Source organism: Gigantopelta aegis, chromosome 11, assembly GCF_016097555.1.
Source record: "Gigantopelta aegis isolate Gae_Host chromosome 11, Gae_host_genome, whole genome shotgun sequence".
In the NCBI taxonomy this organism is placed as follows: domain Eukaryota; kingdom Metazoa; phylum Mollusca; class Gastropoda; order Neomphalida; family Peltospiridae; genus Gigantopelta; species Gigantopelta aegis.
In genome coordinates, this window is record NC_054709.1 from 27,811,803 (window position 1) to 27,833,123 (window position 21,321).

Sequence of the window (21,321 nt, forward strand, 5' to 3'; positions counted from 1 at the left end):
GTGGTGCACTGGCTGGAGTGAAAAATAGCCAATGGGGATCAATCCTAAACCAACCGCACATCAAGCGAGCGCTCTACAACTAGGCTACGTCCTGCCCCTTTATTCCACCGACACAAAACCCTATAAATGGTCCCTTTAAAACGTTAAACTAAGCTTGCTGCCACAATCTCCAACATTATTCTTTGGTCAATAAACGTAAGACCCCACAAACAGGCCCTTTAATGCAACAACAAAAGTAGGCTCCCTGTAACAGACCCCTGAAGTATCCTTTGGTCAACAACTGCCCCGTGAAAACCATGGACTGACCAGATGGATTGTGTGCTATTTTCTTGACAACTCTTGACAAGGTTTGTTTGGGGCCGGCTGTCAAAATAGGGCCTAGTTGATAAGAAAACAGTTTTGGTCAGTTTTGCCCTGCCTCTGAGAATTGGTGACAATGTTTCAATTCATACGACATGCCACCAGCAGCGATAACTCTGGAAAGGTCACCAAATGAAAATCTGTTGATTGGAAAAGGTCACCGCTAGAATTTTTAAATGATGAAAGGTGAAAACTGTTATGGTTTTAAGTGTTCAGTCTTTAAACATGTGTTTGTTTGTCATTTCTATAACTTGCATTACTAGTATTTAACTTACCATTTGTGACACCCAACAGCTGATGTGTATTGTTGTGCTGGGGTGTCGTTAAACCATTAATTAATTAATTAATTAATTCAATTAATTAATTCATTCATTCATTCATTTACTTATATTTACCACCAATAAAGAAAACTGCTAAATGCTAAACTGGAAGTTAAGAGATTGTTGTGAAAGATGAAAATAATTATATATCTTTTCTATTGTTATATTCTAACATACTGCGAAATCACTATTGTCCATGATGGTCGAATTATCATGTAATTTGTGGACTTGTGTAGGCAGCGAAAGTTAAACTTTATTTTGTTTAACGACACCACTCGAGCACATTGATGTAATAATCATCTGCTATTGGATATCAAAACTCTTTTTTTTTTTTTTTTACATATACTGTAGCCGTAGAGAGGAAACCCACCACATTTTTCGATTAGTAGCAAGAAAGCACATATAACAGCCTCTAACCAGTTGTGGATCCACCGAGGTGGTTCGATCCTGCGATGCAAGCACTTCAATGGAACACTCAACTGACTGAGCTAAATCCCCCCCCCCCCAACACCAACAGAGGTAAGTGACAAAGAAAATGAAGGAAGGAAGGAAGGACATGTTTTATTTAACGATGCACTCAACACATTTTATTTACGGTTATATGGCGTCGGACATAATGGTTAAGGACCACACAGATATTGAGAGAGAAAAACCGTTGTCGCCACTTCATACGCTACTTTTTTTCGATTAGCAGCAAGGGATCTTTTATTTGTACCATCCTAGAGACAGGATAACACATACCATGGCCTTTGCTATACCAGTCGTGGTGCACTGGCTGGAACAAGAAATAGCCAATGAGGATCGATCCCAGACCGACCGCGCATTAAGCGAGCGCTGTACCACTGAGCTATGTACCGCCCAAATTTTGGAAAATGAATACTGGTTGATTGGAAAATGTCATTCTTAGAAGTCCAATCTTTGTTGAAATGCTACCAATAATTTCTAATTTGTATTATACTAGTACACACTGAACACCAACACACACAGGTCATAAAGGCTGATAGGTGAATAGTGGTGGTGTAGAAAACACTCTCATCCTGCTGACTTTAGATTTGCAGGCAGGGTTCTTTTATAAGCACCATCCAACAGACAGGATAGTACATACCATGACCTTTGCTATACCAGTTGTGGTGCACTGGCTGGAATGAGAAAAAATATCCCAATGGGCCCACCAACGGGGATCGATCCCAGACCGACCACGCATCAAGCGAGTGCTTTACCACTGGGCTATGTCCCGCCCCCAGATTGGTAAATGAATACCGGTTGATTAGAAAATGTCATTCTTAGAAGTCCAATCTTCGTTGGAATGCTGCCGGTAATTTTTAACTTGTGTTATACTAGTATATACTGCACGCCAACACACACAGGTCACAAAGGCTGATAGGTGAATAGTGGTGGTGTAGAAAACAGTATCATCCCGCTGACAGGGTCATCATATAAACTGTTTATGCTTGAAAGATGAGTCTCAAAATGCAAAAAAGATACTGGTGGTTAATTATGAAAGGTTGACCGGATGAACATTTTACTTGTTCAAAAACCTTATTTTGAAAGTTCCGCATCTGTGTCAGCCCGTCAATCAACTGTTTGACTCATGCTCACATTAACTGAGGAGGGGGGGGGGGGGGGGGAATATTCAACACATATTAAACTCTAGGGTTATGGGGTGAAACATATAGTTGTTTTAACTCTTTGTCTTGTGAGATTTAAAAATTTGTTTTGTTCAGTATCGCCACTAGAGCACATTGATGTATTAATATCATCGGCTATTGGAGGTCAAACATTTGGTCATTGTGACAAGTCTTCTGAGGAAACCCGCTACATTTAGTGTTTTAGCAGCAAGGGTTCTTTTATATGCACTTTCCCACAGGCAGGGAAGGGTGTAAGGTATGACAGGTTTATGGGTGGGTTAGTGGTTGATGGATGGATGGATGGGATGGATGGATTGGATAGATGGATTGGATTGATTGGATGGATTGGATGGATTGGATGGATGAATGGATTGGATGGATTGGATGGATGGATGGATGGATGGATGGATGGATGGATGGATGGATGGATTGGATGGATGACTGACTGACTGACTGACTGACTGACTGACTGACTGACTGACTGATTGATTGGATTGGATGGATGGAAAGATGATGACTGAACGGATGGATGGATGGATGGATGGATGATGCTTCAATGGATGGATGGATGGATGAATGGAAAGATGATGACTGAACAGATAGATGGATGGATGGATGGATGGCTAGATGGATGGCTGGATGGATGAATGGGTGGGTGGGTGGGTGGGTGGGTTTGTGGATGGGTGGGTGGACGAATGGATGGATGGAATGGATGGATGGGACGGATGAATGGATTGGATGGATTGGATGGATGGATGGATGGATGGATGAATGGGTGGGTGGGTTTGTGGATGGGTGAGTGGATGGATGGACGGATGGATAGATGGATGGATGGATGGATGATGCTTCAAAGAATGGATCAATGGATGGATGATGATTGGACGGATCAATGGATGAGTGGTGGACAGATGGATGGACTGATGGATATATGGATGTGTAAAGAAAGACAGATTAATCAGTGAATGGTTTGGATAGTGGAATGGAACATGTAAATCATGAATGGATGGATGGATGGATGGGCTTTGGGTGGGTGGATGTATGGATGGATGGATTGATGGACAAATGGCTAAATGAATACATGAACAAACAGATGGACAGAAAACCACTATTCTGAATCCACAATTTTCTTTGAAAAAGTCTGGCAACATGAATACTTGTCTGATACTAATGAAAAGACCCTGAACAACCCCCTGTGTACAACAACCCCCTGTGTACAACAACCCCCTGTGTATGACAACCCCCTGTGTACGACAACCCCCTGTGTACAACAACCCCGTGTATAACAACCCCCTGTGTACAGCAACCCCCTGTGTACAGCAACCCCCTGTGTACGACAACCCCCTGTGTAAGAGGATCCAAACTTTGTAAGTTTGCCGATGATGCAACTCACAAATGTGTTCCTGACAAACTTGCGTTTCCCATGGCGAGGAAACAAAACCATATGTACACAGTGTCATAGGAACAATCTCAGCCATCTACGCTATGATCTAAAGTCAGCCGTAAAAAAAAAAAAAACTGGGAACACATGTATATGATGCAGCTGAGATGCAGGTGAGATGGTGTTGTAGTGGTGATGGGTGAAAAAATAGTAACACATGCAACTGAGGGTGTACTGTGGTTGAGTAGAAAAAAGGAATAACATATGCAGTTGAGGTATTGCTGAAGTGCAGCTGGGATGGTTCTGTAATGGTGCAGAGTGAAAAACAAAACAAACAAAACTAGTGACATAATATTATGCAGCTGAAGTAGTTTGTTGTAGCCAATGATTAAACATTTTGCTGTTTGCCCCCCACCCCCCCCCACCCTGAACCCATCTTTGTCCAATAACTGGTGGGTTGTCATCAAACATTCATCGATTCATTGATTCATTCATGCATCATCCATCCATCCACCAACCCACCCACCCGCCAATCCATCTATCCACCCACCCATCCAAATCCACACATAAACCCACCGACCCATCCATCCCATCTACCCACCTAAACCAATCCATCCATCCATTCATCCATCAATCCATCCATCCACCCAACCATCCACCCACCCACCCATCCATCCATCCACCCACCCACCCACCCATCCATCCATCCATCCACCCACCCACCCATCCATCCACCCACCCATTCATTCATTCATCCATCCATCCATCCACCCATCATCCATCCACCCATCATCCATCCATCCATCCATCCATCCATCCATACATCCACCCACCCACCAACCCACACACTCATCATCCATTCAACCATTCTCCACCCACTCACCAATCTATCCATCCATTCATTCTTTGATATCCACCAATAAAACAAACACTGTTTTTCCCTTTCCTAATAGTTGCTCATTAAGCAATATGTGCTGGTAGCTCTTAAGCAAACATCTTTCTTCCCGTTTACACTATTAACAACATAACTCACCATATAAAAAAAACAAAAAAACAAACAAAACAGCTTCATGTTAACCTCGCACCCATCTGGTCATCATGTTGGTTCATTCTCTTGCAAAGTGTTACAAATTTTCTCACACATGACTTTCATTTATTCAAAGATTTGCACAAAAATTTACCAAAACGTGTCAAGCTTTTTTTCTCTCTTTTTTTTCTTCTTCTTTTTTTTTTTGAGTCAAGAGCATTTGAACAAGGTTTTTCTTGACAGTCTTTTATTGTGACGGTACGACTCGGAATAAAACCCTGGTAAACACGCTAAGTATCACACGATACAAGGGTTGCTCCCCTTTTTACGGAGATAATTAGACGAAGTCTTTGTCCAGTGTTTGCCATCGGCTGGTGGCGAGGGATTGCGGAGCGTTCTGCCGAACACCCACCTTTACGGCATGAAAAGGTTTAGATGACGGCAAACTTAGATCACATATCGTAGATACACCTCTTAAGTAATTCCCGTCCACACATTCTGGGTCAGCTGCCGAGTGCCAAAACGGGAACCAGTGTTATAGGATTCGGTGTAGTAGATCGTGGCCTACTAATGATGGTCGAAAAGTGTACTCGGTGTCATGTTTTTGTTTAACCAGAGGGGCGGGATCTAGCTCAGTTGATAGAGCGCTCGGCTGAGGTGTTTAGGTCACAGGATCGAACCTCGTCAGTGAACACATTCTCTGACTGTTTTATTTTTTTCATTTTTTTTTTTCCATCCCAAATGGTCCCATGACTGCTAATATCAAAGGTCATGGTATGTGTTGTCCTGTCGGTGGGAAAGTGTATATAAAAGATTCCTTGCAGCTAATGGGAAAAATGTAGCGGGTTTCCTCTGATGACTACAAATCAAAATTACAAAAAAAGTTTTAACATCCACCAGTTGATGATTAATAAATCAATGTGATCTAGTGGTGTTCAAAGATGATTTCCCCCCCCCCCCCCCCCCCCCATCCCAACTGTTCAGTGTCCCATGACTGGTATATCAAAGGCTGTTTCTTCTGAAGACTACAAGTCAAAATTGCCAAATGTAAATTGTTCAAACAGCCGATTATTAATAAATCAATCTGTTCTAGTGGTGTCATTAAACAAAACAAACTTTAATTTTCTTTATACGGTCTTAACCGGCCTCGGTGGCGTCGTGGCAGGCCACCGGTCTACAGGCTGGTAGGTACTGGGTTCAGATCCCAGTCGAGGCATGGGATTTTAATCCAGATACCGACTCCAAACCCTGAGTGAGTGCTCCGCAAGGCTCAATGGGTAGGTGTAAACCACTTGCACCGACCAATGATCCATAACTGGTTCAACAAAGGCCATGGTTTGTGCTATCCTGCCTGTGGGAAGCGCAAATAAAAGATCCCTTGCTGCTAATCGGAAGAGTAGCCCATGTAGTGGCGACAGCGGGTTTCCTCTCAAAATCTGTGTGGTCCTTAACCATATGTCTGACGCCATATAACCGTAAATAAAATGGGTTGAGTGCGTCGTTAAATAAAACATTTCTTTCTTTCTTTCTCTCTTTATAAGGTCTTAATGTTATAGTGGGTTAAGTGGCAATGTTTTATTAAAATGGTCTTTATGATGCAGTGGGGTTAAGCTGTGTTTTCAGGCTGGTAGGTCCTGGGGTCAAAACCAAGTACCTACTTCCAATGCACAGTCAGTGTTGAGTTACAAGTGGAAGCGGCAAATTGTAAGGATACTACACTTTAAGCACTTTCTCAGGACTCTTGTAAAATTGAGCATAAGGTCAAACGGCTTTGATGCTGTTCAAAGTCTGCTTTGTTTTTAACGACACCACTAGAGCACACTGATTTAAGTATCAGCTATTGGATGTCAAACATTTGGCAATTCTGACACACAGTCTCAGAGACATTTTTCCATTAGTACCAAGGGAACTTCTATGCACTATCCCACAGACAGGATAGAACATACCACAGCCTTTCATATACCACAGTGGCATAGGAAGGTGCCAAAAAGTGTGTGGTGGGGGACACACGCACATATAACCATTCCCCACAGCTAATATACCTTACAATTTTGACATTGTAAATTCTTATTATATACATGTATATATATATATATATACTCTTCAAAAAAAGGAGAACTCTAATAAGAATTTACAATGTCAAAATTGTAAGGTATATTAGCTATGGGGAATGGTTATATGATAATAGTGAATTAATTGGGCAAACATTACAACCGGTAGTTCAGTATTACAGTAGGTTTATGACCACCAAAGATCTGGAAAGACGATTGGGGTGAGAAGTGAAATTTGAAAGTTGAAGTTTTTTTAATCAGTAAATCTATATAAACCATCAGTACTGCTATTGGATCAAGAAAAGTGGGGAGGGACACACATACACATATATATATAAATATATAAAAACCATCACTGCTGCTACTGGATCAACAAAAAGTGCCCCCCCCCCCCCCCCGCCCACCCCACTTCCTATGCCAGTGTACCAGTTGCAGTGCTTTGGTTGGAATGGGAAATAACTTTACCACTGGGCTACATTCCGGCCCTTTGAGTATAAATAAAAACACAAAGTTTCAACGGGCACGATTCAAAACGATAACAAACATCAGCAAAAAAAAATCCAAGTATTAAAATGTTTAATCTAAGTGCTGGACAAATATCCCAGATAATTTGAGCCATTTTATAATCGCTGTATGCTGTACGTGCAATACTACTACCATACCAGTATGTATTTCATGTATGTAGATTAATCAGCTTGAAACTGACACTGGATAAATAAATTCAGGAAAATCTGGGCAGCATCTTATGAAATAAGGGGTTACTGTGTGATTTTCATTAAAAAAAGAAAAAACCCAAAATCCAAGAGACAAAAATTAATTAAAAAAAAAATCTGATAGGAGTTTTCTTTTCCAATTGCACTACTAAGTAAAGAAGAAGAAGTTTGTTTTGTTTAACGACATCACTAGAGCACATAGATTTATTAATCATCGGTTATTGGATGTAAAACATATTGTAATTTTGACAGTCATAGAGAGGAAACCCGTTACATTTTTTCCATTAGTAGCAAGGGATCTTTAATATGCACCATCTCACAGACAGGATAGCACATACCACGACCTTTGATATACCATCATGGTGCACTTGCTGGAGCGAGAAATAGTCCAATGGGTCCACTGACAGGGATCGATCCCAGACCGACCGTGCATCAGGCGAGCGCTTTACCACTGGGCTACGCCTCGCCCCTTCTAAGTAAAGAATTCTGGATAAAATTTTATCATGCACTGATTAGTAGGTGAATTTAATTTAGTCAGTAGGGTGCACTGCACACCTGAAGTACATGGCTTGTAGGATCAAATCCCCTCAGTGGACCCATTCTCCAATTCAGGTTTGTCCATCTCATCCAGCATTCCATGACTGCATAGTATATCAAAGGCCATGGTATGTGCTGCTCACCCTATGGCAAAGTGCATATAAAAGATCACTTGCCACGTCATTAAACAAAATAAATTTTAACTTAAATTTGTATTGCTGATTAATCTGTATTTTCACAGTAAAGGCATAATTTCTGCATATATACCATTAAATATGCAGCTATAAAGAAAAAAAATTAAAATTAATTTTCAACAAAGGCCATTAAATCATTCAAACAGCAACTAAAAAAGGATAACATGTCATAAAATGAAAGATGCTTCAACGTCTTCCCTTTTGACCTGTAAGTAATAAACTGCACAAAAAGAAACCCTTCCCATATATCTTTTCTTATTGTAGTGAATATAGCACCCACTGTCAGGCCAACAGTTAGAAGCACACTCAGCGATTTGTCACAGACAAGAGAAATATTGCAGTGCAGTTGTAGAACACCCGCCAAAGGTGTGATGGGTCAGAGAGTAACAGATAGATTAACATCCGCAGAGAGAAGTGAAAGCGAGGACCGCATGGAGCCAACACTCCCTACATGATAAAATGAATCCTGTGTTTGATAAAACGTCAGCAGTGTTTCCTCCCTCAATCCCTCCGTCTTTTTCGTTTTCTCTGTTTCTTGTTTTCTCTTTCTCTCTCTCTTTTGCTGTCTCTCTCTCTCTCTCTTGTTCTCTCTTTCTCTCTCACGCTCTCTCTCTCTCTCACTCACACACGCTATATCTCTTTCTTTCTCCATCTCTCTCTCTCTGTCAATCTTCCTCCCTCCCTCATCTCTTTCTTGTGCTCTCATTTTCTCTTTCTTTCTTTCTCTCTCTCATTCTCTTTCTCTCTCTTTCTTTCTCTCTCTCTCATGCTCTCTCTTGTTCTCTCTTTCTCTCTCACACACACTCTCTCTCTCTTTCTCTCCTCCCCCACTCGTTACAATAACCAAATAGCCATAAGTTTATAATATGCTGGCATGTCATTCAAACAAATATGCCTTTCTGTTCCACTGTTAGAGTCAAGGTAGCTGGGGCCTAATTCACAAAGTTCTCTTAGGCTCTGGTAGACAACAAAGCATCCTCTTTGCAAGTCTTTTTGCATTGCACTGCGATATCGCAAAGTTGCGAGAGTTTAGTGAAGTAGGTCCCAGGTAAGCTATGCTGCTAACGACAGGTGTGTGTAAAGGGAGGTAAGTAAGTGCTCATTATCTCAGGTGCACCTATCTCTTGATAAGATCCTCAACGTAACTAACGTCAGTCATTTTCTTCTCCTCACAATATTCAGTGTGTGGAAGCTATGGAACTCAGCTGGCTAATTAGATAAAAGGATGGGAGTTTCCTATAGATATGTGGAACGGTGTCTTATTTCTAGTGTAGTGTTCTACATGGGTTTTGATGGAAAAGAGCTGGCCTCGGTGGTGTTGTGGTTAAGCTATTGGACATAAGGCTGGTAGATACATGGTTCGTAGCCCGATACCGGCTCCCACCCAGAACAAGTTTTAATGACTCAATGTATAGGTGTAAGACCACTACACCCTCTTCTCTCTCTCACTAACCACTAACCACTAACAACTAACCCACTGTCCTGGATATACAGCCCAGATAGCTGAGGTGTGTTTCCAGGATAGCGTGTTTGAACTTTAATTGCATATAAGCACGAAAATAAGATGAAATGAATGAATGATGGAAAAGAAAAGACTGTTTGTATAATGACACCCCAGCACATTGTTTTTAATCTTCAGCTATTAGGTGAGAGAAGAAAGGAAAGGAATGTTTGTTTACTGACACCCCAGCACATTGTTTAATCAGTGGCTATTAGGTGTCTAACATATGGTAATTATGACACTTGGTCTAGAGTGAGAGAGAAGAAAGGAAAGGAATGTTTGTGTAACGACACCTCAGCACATTGTTTAATCAGTGGCTATTAAGTGTTTAGCAGTAATTGTGACACTTGGTCTAAGAGTGTGAGAGAAGAAAGGAAAGGAATGTTTGTTTAATGACACCCCAGCACATTGTTTAATCAGTGGGTATTAGGTGTCCAACATATGGTAATTGTGAAATTTGGTCTGGAGTGTGAGAGAAGAAAGGAAAGGAATGTATGTTTAATGACACCCCAGCACATTGTTTAATCAGCGGGTATTAGGTGTCTAACATACGGTAATTGTGAAACTTGGTCTGGAGTGTGAGAGAAGAAAGGAAAGGAATGTTTGTTTAATGACACCCCAGCACATTGTTTAATCTTTGGCTATTAAGTGTTTCGCTAAGGTTGGTTAATGATAAATTAGTACATTTCAAACTACATGTGTGTAGCTATTTGCTGTGCAAGATCTGCTTATTAAAATGTTTAGTCTAAACATAAAGATAGCCTTTGATTTACCAATTGTGGAACACTGGTTGGAATGGGAAAAAACATTGGAATTGATTCCCAAGTGAGTGTTCTATTACTGGGCTATACCTTACCCCACACACCTTTACAAATGTCAGCTCTGTGTAAAGATGTCTTTACCCATAATGGAACACTGGTCAGAATGGGAAAAAACATTGGAATTGATTCTCAGGTGAGTGCTCTATTACTGGACTATACCTTACCCCACACACCTTTACAAATGTCAGCTCTTTGTTACGACATCAAAACACCTGTCTCATCATCAAACAACACTTACAAGGTAGAAGTTGTAAGACCCTACCTGTGACACACCTGTATCATTTTCACCTGCGATTCTTTTTATGTTTCACCTTTAAGCCCACTACTCTGCGGTTGTCAATTTGATTACTACGAAAATGTTCAACAGATAATTCGACATCAGCTACATAAAAACTGTTATGGCAAATGGTTATTTATGACACTGACTATGTTCAATTTGTGGAAAAGGATAAAAATATATGTTTACGTTTTAACATATTACACTTCATCACATTGTTCATTTCAACTTTATTTTCGTGCTTATATCCAATTAAGATTCAAGCACGCTGTCCTGACCACACACCTCAGCTATCTGGGCTGTGTGTCCAGGACAGTGAGTTAGTTGTTAGTGGTTAGTCAGAGAGAAGAGAGTGTAGTGGTCTTACACCTACCCATTGAGTCATTAAAACTCGCTCTGGGTCGGAGCCGGTACCGGGCTGTGAACCCTGTACCTACCAACCTTATGACTGATGGCTTAGCCATGACGCCACCGAGGATGGTCACTCAGCACACTTTAAATTACGGCAATATTGTGACTAACATATTTTGACACTTGATTTAGATAGTTAAAAAAAGGAAAGGATTGTTTGTTTAAAGACACCTCAGCATATTTTTAGTTATTTTTAATGTGTAAAATATGATTATTTCTGCACATGGTTAGGATAGTGAGAGAAAGGAAAGGAATGTTTGGTTAACAACACCTCATCACATTTTAAACATTGTCTTGTTACAGGTAAATGTATTTTAAAGCTTCAGTAACTTAATTATTTCACAAATAAATAGATGGACAGATGGATTAACAGATGGATGAATGGGAAAAGTTAGAGAGGAAAGAAGATGGGATTCATTCATGCACTATAGGTTACCTAACACAAAATAAATTCCCACTGCTGATAATGTTAACTTTTTTTAATGAAAGAAGAAATGGGGTTTTTTTTCATAACGAAACACTCAACATATTTTAATTACAGTTATATGGCATCAGACATATGGTTAATGACTACACAGATAATGAGAGAAGAAACCTGCTGATGTTACACAATGAAATACTCTGTCTGATTAGCAGCAAGGATCTTTTATATGCAGCATCCCACAGACAGGATAGTATAAACCATGGCCTTTACTACACTAGCTGTGAAGTACTGAAATGGCCAACCAACACTGGCAACAAGGATCGATCCTAGACTGACTGTGCCTCAGGCGAGTGCTTTACTACTGGGCTATACATTCCACCCTTAAAAGACATTCATTCATGCATTATAGATTCCATAACACCAAATCAATTCCCACTGCAGATAATGTTAACTTTTTCTAATGAAACTGATATGGTGTATCAAGCCACCCAGGTGGTACACACACATAAAAAGCGTGGCAGCTTGCATTAATCTACCTGTAAGAAAATGGGGTTTCAGATGGCATGTAAGAGATTTAAAGAATGTTTTTGTTACCGCAGCAATCTTCATTTTTCACAGAAAGCAGCACTTGCATTTCTTATACTCAGTAATACCCTGGACATTAAAAGATCTTGGGGTATCACAGGGGGTCCTGTGACCCACAGCTAACGCCCGCCCATTTCTAAGTGCCCTTTTTTTGTTGTTTTAAAATTCATCATCCACAATATACATCACTAAATCGCCCTGAAAATGCATTTCTGAGCATCTTTCTTTAAAACATTTTCCAGGGAGCAAGCCCCAACTTCCCCCCCAACATCACCCCTTCTTACAGATCTCACTCCCAACTGGCGTAGGAAGTGGGGGGGGGGGGGCACCCTCCATTTTTCTTGATCCAGTAGCAGCAGCAATGGTTTATGTATATTTATATTTATATATATATGCACGGGCATAGGAAGGTGCCAAAAAGTGGGAGACACACACACACACACACACACACACACACACACACACGTATATAAATACATGTATAAATATATAAAAAACATTGCGGCTGCTACATAGTGGGGGCACATGCCCCCCTTGCACCTCTGCTTCCTAAGCCAGTGAATGCATGTGCTCCCCTCCCCCTCCCCCTTTTGGAACCTTCCTACACCACAGCTCCCTTTGGCAGGTTGGCTTATTTGTCTTCAACAAACTCAGACTGCCCTGTTTAGAATTCTGTGGATCCTCCCTTTACAAAATCCTGGATCCACCCCTGCAGTATACTGGCCTCAACATTGAGTGTAAACTGTATAACTGCAGTCTAAATGAAAGCATTAACCTATTGGAAACAGATAGTGGTAATAGTATTTGCAGAAGTAAACAGTTATACATAACTATAGGCAAACATACACATATAGGAGTTTCCTTTATAATATCTAGGTGTCTGTGTACATATGTATGTATATCTGTGTGTGTGTGAGAGAGAGAGAGAGAGAGAGAGAGAGAGAGAGAGAGAGAGAGAGAGAGAGAGAGAGAGAGAGAGAGAGAGAGAGAGAGAGAGTGTGTGTAATGATGAGAATTACATAATTGTACAGGGGGTAGTGGTCTTATCATTACAAACCTTTTACAAGAGGGCAGAGGGAGTGACAAAAAATGCCAAATTTTACATTATATAATCTGCTTTATACCCAATAACCAATAAATATTTCATTCAGAAGTGTCGTTAATCATCTATCCATCCATCCATTAACCACCCACTCATCCATTCACCCATCCATCCATCCCTCCATCCATCCATCCCTCTCTCTCTCTCCTTCCCTCCCTCCCTCCCTCCATCAATTCATTCATTCATTCATTCATTCATTCATTCATTCATTCATTCATTCATTCATTAAAATGTGCTGGGGTGTCACTGACCAAACATTTCTTTCGTTTCACCTCCGTACTACAACCACATGTACACACTTATCAAGCCGGTTGTAGATATAATATATCAAATATCATAACAGCCTTCAGTCTAATAACTCACCTGTGAGTCTTGCTTCGTCTCCGGTTATCCAAAACTTAGGTCGGAAATACAACACAAAATACACAAAATGTCCACTGACTACTACAGTATCGTATCTTCAAAAGACTACGGAAAACTAAAACATCCACTTTTCTTTCAGCTACATCAAGAATTTGTTTTTGTGCACACACAGAAAAACTGTGTTTCTATGGGTGTTTTTTATTTTTTTTACGTCAATAGGATTAATTTGCAGTACAAATTGTGATAAAATTGTTCACAGTCTACTTGAGACTATATATTCATGTACACAACTCCTCGAGTTTGATAAGCGATTTAAAATCTTCATTGAACCGTATCCATTCCGTTTATTCTGCTTGAAATTGGCAACATCAACTGCAGTATTAAAAAACCAACACCTTTATATGCAGGGCGACACCTCCGCTAACAATCAAGTCAAAATCCACGAACACCTATGACGAAGAATAAATCACTCCAGTTTAAAAAAAAAAAAAAGTAAACATATATAAAGATATTTAAAATACATTTTCAACTTGAATGATCACTAACAAATTCACTCGTTTTACTGTAACAAAAAAATGACATCACTTGCTTTACTATAAATAAGAAAAAATATATATTTTCATGTGAAAAATAAATCTAATATCATTACATGAAAACCCCCACCTTTAACATTTTTATTGTAACAAAAAAAACCTTCCACTTTCTTTACATGAAAACATGTTTATTTGCTTTACAACTAGATAAATCTTTTAATTTGATTTAATGTAATAAGAAAAAAATCTACTTGCTATATATTAAAAAACCCACCTTCCCTTTCTTTACTACAAGATATAACTTCTAATATAATTACTTGCTTACCATAACAAGAGAAAATTTGACTTGCTTTAAAATGAAATAAAAATTAACTTTCACTTGTTACTGAGTACCACTACAGTAATATAAACTTCCACTTTCTTTACAACAAGAAAAAAAATTAATAAAAATAAAAAAAACTTCACTTGCTTTACAATGAAGATAAAAAAAAAAAATCCTTCACTCCATTCACTAACGTGGACGACAAGAGAAACTTCTTGGCACACAAGTATTCCAGGAGTATCCTAAAACACGAATGACCACTAGTGGAGGTTGACAGAACTGTAAAACCATTCAACCTGCATTGAGTACAGGGAGTAAAAACTGAACCGGGTTGTGAGACCGCTCTACGCACATGTGACTACCGTCACGCTTCGCACCCAGCACTGCAGTAGCTACATGCGGTCTGGCCCCTTTAACAGCAGACCCGACATAGCTCTGCATTTGTGGTAAAAACACTCCAGTGCGCAGAAGGAGAAGTTGTAAGTTGGTTGGTTCACCCAAGTGGGAATGGTTCATTCCCGGTGTGCCACTCATAAAGGAGGGAAATACTAAAAGAATATTACTGGGTAGCAACCATTTTTTTTTTGATTGGTGGTATTACACCATAACACTTACATTCTATTTCTTAATCAGTGTAAAGTGAATACATAATAAATAAAAATAAATCAAATAATAAATAAATATATAAATATATAAATAAATAATTAATAAATATAAATGAATAAATGGATGGATAGACAAGACAGATGGACAAATGGACAGATGGATGGACAGATGGATGGAAGGATGGAAAGCTGGATGGTTAGATGAATAAATAAAATAGAATAAAATTATTCTACATTCTACAAAAATACTCAAAACTAAGATTTAAAAAATGCGTTGCAGATGTTGTTGCAAAAAAAACAGAAAACCCAACAAAAAACAATTGCAGAGAAATAAACTACAATTATTATTTTAAATATAAACATATAACAACATATATTTTTAAACAAATTTATAAACGGATCTACTAAACTTGTCCATTATCAGCTGGTATTATCCTATATACATGTAGAAATATGTACTACTAGTACAAAGAAACTTCCCAAAACCGGACCCTCTGTAAACTGGAATTCCCTCAAAACCGAACCCTCTGTAAACTGGAATTCCCTCAAAACTGGACCCTCTGTAAACTGGAATTCCCTCAAAACCGGACCCTCTGTAAACTGGAATTCCCTCAAAACCAGACCCTCTGTAAATTGGAATTCCCTCAAAACCGGACCCTCTGTAAACTGCAATTCCTTTAAAACCAGACCCTCTGTAAACTGGAATTCCCTCAAAACCGGACCCTCTGTAAACTGGAATTCCCTCAAAACCGGAACCTCTGTAAACTGGAATTCCCCCAAAACCGGACCCTCTGTAAATTGGAATTCCCTCAAAACTGGACCCTCTGTAAACTGGAATTCCCTCAAAACTGGACCCTCTGTAAACTGGAATTCCTTCAAAACCGGACCCTCTGTAAACTGGAATTCCCTCAAAACCAGACCCTCTGTAAACTGGAATTCCTTCAAAACCAGACCCTCTGTAAACTGGAATTCCCTCAAAACCGGACCCTCTGTAAACTGGAATTCCCCCAAAACCGGACCCTCTGTAAACTGGAATTCCCTCAAAACCAGACCCTCTGTAAACTGGAATTCCCTCAAAACTGGACCCTCTGTAAACTGGAATTCCCTCAAAACTGGACCCTCTGTAAACTGGAATTCCCCCAAAACCGGACCCTCTGTAAATTGGAATTCCCTCAAAACCGGACCCTCTGTAAATTGGAATTCCCTCAAAACCTCATACCTTTTCTGACACCCAGTAGCCAGTGTGCATTTTCGTGCTGGGGTATCGTTAAACATCCATCCATCCATCCTTTCATCCTTTCATCCTTTCATTCATCCATCCATCCATCCATCCATTCTTTCATTCATTCATTCATTCATTCATTCATTCATCCATCCATCCATTCATCCATCCATCCATCCATCCATTCATTCATTTTAAATATCACAAGAGAAGGGGACCTCTCTAAATGGGTAACCCCTCAACAGCAGACATTTTACTTAGTTTCTTTAGGTGTCTGGTTTAGAGGGGTTTCACTGTATATGTGTTTATATAGAAACCTGCTCCTACCAAATAGAAAGAAAAGGAAAGGAATGTGTGTTTAATGACACGTCAGCACATGCTAAAACTATCCCTATTTGGTGTCTAACAAAATTATCATTATTTTCAACACTTGGTTGAGGGAGAGAGAAAACCCCCACTGCTGCATCATATGTCATTCCCACTGATAAAACAGCAAGGGGTATTTTATATACATTTCCCATAGACAAGACAGTACATACCATGACATATTAGAGGTGGAACAATGACTGGGATGGTGAAAACCGATCCTCCCACTGATATAACAGCAAGGGGTATTTTATATACATTTCCCATAGACAAGACAATACATACCATGACATATTAGAGGTGGAACAATGACTGGGATGGTGAAAACCGATCCCCCCACTGATAAAACAGCAAGGGGTATTTTATATACATTTCCCATAGACAAGACAGTACATACCATGACATATTAGAGGTGGAACAATGACTGGGATGGTGAAAGGCCAAAGTCCATAGCCAGCAATCGAACCTATGAGCCACCACACTTCAGACGAGCACACAAGACAACACATATCAAGACCTAAGAAACCTGTCTCATACAGGCTACTCCTATCATTTCAACGCCCACCATTCGAGGATGAAAATGAAAAAAACCTAAAATTCCTACTCTATATAAAGATAAAATATGGCTATGCCCCTTCCCCCTCCTCCCCCCCTCCAACTAGAGGCTGTGATCCACTTACTAGATATTGTGTCACACCCCCTCCCCCCACACACACCCTCCAGATGTTGTTTCTATGGGCCTGGGATGTCAAACGTTTGGTAACTCTGACATATAGTCTCACTAGGGTTGGGACGTAGCCCAGTGGTAGAGCACTCGCTTGATGCACAGTCAGTTTGGGATCGATCCCCATAGGTGGGTCCATTTGGGCTATTTCTCGTTCCAGCCAGTGCACCACGACTGGTATATCAAAGGCCATGGTATATACTATCCTGCTTGTGGGATGGTGCACATAAAAGATCCCTTGCTGCATTAGGAAAAAATGTAGCAGGTTTCCTCTGATGACTACGAGTCAAAATGACCAAATCTTTGACATCAAACAGACGATGATTAATTAATGTGCTTTAGTCGTGTCGTTAAACAAAACCAACTTTTAACTTTATAGTCTCACTACATATTACCACTGGCATCAACGGATCTTATATATGCACTTTGCCACAGATAGGACAGCACATACCACAGAGTTTGATATAGCAGTCATGTGGCATTCGTTAAGATGGGAAAAAAAAACCAATCGGAAAATGGGTCAACCCAGAGCATTTGAAACCAGTCATGGGGCTCTGGCTGAGACGGGAAATATGATACCAGTCACAGGACACTGGTTGGAATGGGAAAAAACAATTAGAGAATGGATTCACCATGGAGGTTTGATCCTACGATGCAAGCACCTCATGGGAGCACTCTACCGACTGAGTTAGATCCCCACCCTCTCATGTCAAAATGATAAGTCATTTGAGTAAATCATTTCGGAAACTAAAATAACCAATGTAAAAAACAACAACACTGTATAAGGCAAATGGCCAATAAGTGTCAGGTGATTATTAAAAGCATGTTGCACACTCCCGTAACAACCACTCAAAATATCTGCTCTTCATTCAAAAAGATTATCGCCGATTATCTCCCCTGACTGTTCAACCTATCAGCTGATCTGTAACTTGCTGGTAATAATTTCATATACGTAAATACACTAAGACAAACCTTTTCTAAAGATTACCTGCATTTTTGTCATGCTGCATTCTTTAACTGTGCAGTAGCAGTATGTAATCAGAACAATTTTTTTTTTTTTAAAAGAATAAAAGTAAAAAAAAAAAAAAAAAAAAAAAGAAGAAAAGAAAAAAAAAAAAAAAAAAAAAAAAAAACAGAAAAAGGAAAAAAAAGGTTCCAGTATGTATTGAATGTATTCAACAGGGTTAGTATCTATGAGGTAATCATATATACTGTTTATGAAATGTCAGGGATAATGAATCTGACATTTGACACAGCCAGTCACACTTCCCCCTCTATCTTCCAATATCCATACGATGAGCTGGTAATAACTGTTATGTGTGTTTTGCTGACGATTGTTTAGATCATCTAAAATGCAGATTACTGAGTGTCTTTATAAGAATAGGGCAGTGTCTAGCTCAGTGCTCGCCTCAAGATCAAACCCCACCCCCATGGTGGAGCCATTCTCCAATTGTTTTTTTCACTCACTCACTCACTCACTCACTATCTCACTCACTCACTCACACACTCACACTCACACTCACACTCACACTCACACTCACACTCACACACTCTCTCTCTCTCTCTCTCTCTCTCTCTCTCTCTCTCTCTCTCTCTCTCTCTCTCTCTCTCTCTCTCTCTCTCTCTCTCTCTCTCTCTCATGTTAGACACCAACTAATGTGCAGTCAATCCCTGTCGGTGAGCCCATTGGGCTATTTCTCGTTCCAGCCAGTGCACCACAACTGGTATATCAAAAGCTGTGGCATGTACTACCCTGTCTGTGGGATATGATGCATATAAAAGATCCAGTGCTTCTAATGGAAAAATATTTATAGGATATTAAACAAGAAAGAAGTGTTTTATTTAACGACGCACTCAACACATTTTATTTACGGTTTTTGTGGGACGTATCACTTTGATATGTACCAAGATATTTGTAACCATATGGGTAATAAAGTGGGTTTCCTCTCTCTAAGATTATATGTCAAAATGACCAAATATTTGACATCCAATAGCTGATGATTAATATATCAATATGCTCCAGTAGTATAGCCTGGATGTCAATACCACGACCTATTACATTTGAGATGAAAGTTAAAAGTTTCTTTTGTTTAACAACACCACTAGAGCACATTAATTAATCATCGGCTATTGAATGTCAAACATTTGATAATTTTTGACTCAGAGTCTATGGAGGAAACCCACTACATTTTTCCATTAGTAACAAGGGATCTTTTATATATACCATCCTACAGACAGGATAGTACATACCACAGCCTTTGATATACAAGTCGTAGTGCACTGGCTGGAACGAGGGACGGGATGTAGTTTGATGCGCGGTCGGTTTGGGATCGATCCCCGTTGGTGGGCCCATTGTGCTATTTCTTGTTCCAGCCAGTGTACTACGACTGGTATATCAAAGGCTGTGGTATGTACTATCATGTCTGTGGGATGGTGCATATAAAAGAACCCTTTCTTCTAATTGAAAAAAGTAGCCAATGAAGTGGCAACATCGGGTTTCCATTCTCAATATCTGTGTGGTACTTAACCATATGCCTGACGTCAAATAACCATAAATAAAATGTGCTGAGTGCGTCATTAAATAAAACATTTTTTTCTTTCTTTCTCTTGGCTGGAACAAGAAATAGCCCAATAAGCCCACCGACGGGGATCGATCCTAGACTGACCGTGCATCAGACGAGCACTTTACGACTGAGCTACGACCCAGCATTCATTTGAGATGAATGCACTAACCATTAAATTAAATCTAGAATTACCCAATCACAATCACAAAAAAAAGACTACACCTTTTCTCACTGTTTAGATTATACTTATCAAGCGTAATGTGACAGACGAACTTTCTATGAAATTTATTGCTGCATCAGTCCAAATGTTAAAGGCTGTTTAAATTAAATAACACCCCATTTTCCTATCAGTAAAGGGAGATAACTAGAGACAAACCTGTCAAGATAGACTGGTTTTGGTCAGAATGTGATGAGTCTGTGCTATCTCATTGAAAGCCAATTTAGCGAAAGTGCATCAATACAGTAAAACTGGTAAAAAAAACCCAACTGAAACATGTACACAAAATGTAAATTAAAAAGCTGAGGCCTTTTATAATGTTTGTTAAAAAAATTTTTTTTATCACATTAATAAACTTCATTTGATTAATTTTAAATTTTGTTTGTGTTCAGATCCAACTAAGGTTCAAGCACGCTGTCCCAGACATATGTTAGTTAAATCTGGACTATCAGGTATCTAAAAACATTTGTTTTGTTTAGCAAGAAAGAAAGGAATGTTTTATTTAACGACACACTCAACACATTTTATTTACGGTTATATGATGTCAGACATATGGTTAAGGACCACAGATTTTGAGAGGAAACCCACTGTTGCCACTACATGGGCTACTCTTTCCAATTAGCAGCAAGGGATCTTTTATTTGCGCTTCCCACAGGCAGGATAGCACAAACCATGGCCTTTGTTGAACCAGTTATGGATCACTGGTCGGTGCAAGTAGTTTACACCTACCCATTGAGCCTTGCGGAGCACTCACTCAGGGTTTGGAGTCGGTATCTGGATTAAAAATCCCATGCCTCGACTGGGATCCGAACCCAGTACCTACCAGCCTGTAAACCGATGGCCTAACCATGACGCCACTGAGGCCGGTTTGTTTAACAAGACCACTAGAATACATTAATTAATCATCAGCTATTGGATGTCAAAACATTTGGCAATTCTGACATTAGCAGCAAGGGATTTTTGTAAGCATTTTCACAAAGACAGGATAGCACATACCACAGTCTTTGATCTACTAGTCATGGGGTACTGAATGGGATGGAGCAGGGGGAGGGTGGGGGGGGGCAATGACTTGAGGA